The sequence below is a fragment of the Triticum aestivum genome, chromosome 3D (genome assembly GCF_018294505.1).
Source record: "Triticum aestivum cultivar Chinese Spring chromosome 3D, IWGSC CS RefSeq v2.1, whole genome shotgun sequence".
Classification (NCBI taxonomy): domain Eukaryota; kingdom Viridiplantae; phylum Streptophyta; class Magnoliopsida; order Poales; family Poaceae; genus Triticum; species Triticum aestivum.
Window position 1 is genome coordinate 479,185,617 of NC_057802.1, and position 1,933 is coordinate 479,187,549.

The 1,933-nt window shown below is 58.7% G+C and overlaps 1 pseudogene; it reads right to left on the reverse strand.

The window, feature by feature from the left end:
• Nucleotides 1-1,700: 1,700 nt before the first annotated feature.
• The window catches only part of LOC123076382 (heat shock 70 kDa protein 2-like), a 940-nt pseudogene continuing 707 nt past the window's right edge, over nucleotides 1,701-1,933 (reverse strand).

Genomic DNA, 1,933 nt, shown 5'->3' on the forward strand with positions numbered 1-1,933 from the left:
CTCCAACCATATATCCAGACCTCGTTGGCACCAAGGGCAAACCACAAGCTATCTTACAAGTTCTACGGACCATTTACAATCGTGGGCAAGATCAATGAGGTGGCCTACAAGTTGCAACTTCCTGCAAATGCAACAATCCATCCGGTTTTCCACGTCTCGCTGCTTCGTCGAGCTCTGAACCCGGGTATGACTGCAGAACCTTGTCTTCCTCAATGTTCTGATGAACTTGCGGTCCCTGTAGCCATACTACAGACGCGGTGGAAACAAAAAAAGGGCAAGATGTGCGAACAAGTGCGAGTGCGTTGGTCCAACTCCGACGCACTAGGATCAACGTGGGAGGATAAGGCGAGTCTACATGCAAGGTTTCCCTTTGCAGAGGCTTGGGGACAAGCCTCGTCTCAAGAAGCGGGGGATGTCAGCGTCCCTGACAGGGGCGTCCCGCAGGACAGCGACACCACCAAGCCACAAGCCGCTCCACGCGCGGCCCGAGTCCGGAAGCCCAACTGCAGGACCTGCGGCCCAGAGTGGTCCAAGTGAAGCCCACAACACCGATACTAAAGGAGACGGCAATGCAAGGGTTCGGTATCCAGTGGATCACAGCAACGGCGGCTCGGCTCATTCCCCTTCCTCCTCGTCACGAACCCTAGCCGCCATTCTTGTAATTCTCCTGTAATCGCCACTAAATTGTGTACCTGAGAGGCTGCCACTAGCAATCGAGCCTAGTTCCTACATATAGCTTATCACGCCGCAACCGGCGAGGATGGGCGGCTCCTAGTATCACGATTCCTGCACACAAGAGATGAACTGTTAGGCGATGCCAAGCTTACCTCCGTGTTCGAGCCGCTGCCTCGTCGTTCCCAGACACGCGATGCAGGTGTAGGGTATGCGATATCCTCCCAGAATTCTTGGGCCACCTCCGCGTCAGTTTTCTTTCTTCTTCTTCGTACCGTCGACCAAGCTCCGTCCTCCGATGGATCATCAGGATCTAGGACGGAAGCGACTACCCGCATGGCTGTGTTTTCATCCGCCATCGCATCAGCCGCATCCGGCGAGGCATCATCAGCAAGAACGGCGAACCGGGAGCCGGATCCTGCTGTCCCCAAAGCCGGCGAGAGAGCCCCTGGAGCCAGGGTTAGCCGTCGCTGTTTCGGGTAAAAACGAGGGCCGACGCGCACAACGCAATCGACGAGCACCATCTCCTTGCCGGTCTCAATCCTTTCCCCATCACGCAAGTGACGTCCCTCCTCGATCTTCCCGTCGCCATTCCGCAGGTAGAAAAAGGTGGATGGATGGTCGAGGAACAGGGAGCCTTGGCGCCAATCTGATCTGCCATCAAGGAAGGCGGAGGAGAAAGTCGCAGACCACCGCAGCGGCGGCGGCGGATCCGGCGACCTCACCATTGCGCACTCGACTCAGTCTATTTCAATCTTTACGACACCGGTAGCACTGATGTAGGCGACAGAGGAGGTAATGAGGAAGGCGTGTCGTTCCCCATGGAACGGCATCGGGCTGCGCGTGCGTAGCGCTGCCGTGACGGGCTGCGGCCCCGCTCGTCGTGGAGCACCAAGGACTGCGCAAACTCGAGCTCGCGGTCAGCGCCAACAGAGGAGGAGCCCGAGCCCCTCAGAATCACGTACACGTCTTGGAGCAGCTCAGACGCCACCGGAGGTGCTGGAGGGGCGTCGTGGCGGCATCGGCCATCATTGCCGCGGCGGCAATCGTCGTTGGCGGAGACGTTGAGGATGCCGTCGGCGTCGATGTGGAAGCAGAGGGTGATCTGGGGAGCCGGAGGAATGCCGCGGGGAGCCGGACAGCTCAAACTTTCCCAGCAGGTTGTTGTCCTTGGTCCACGTGCGCTCGCCCTCGAACACCTCGCCCGGCTGGTTGTCCGAGTAGGTCGAGAAGATCTGCTCCTTCTTGGTCGGGATGGTGG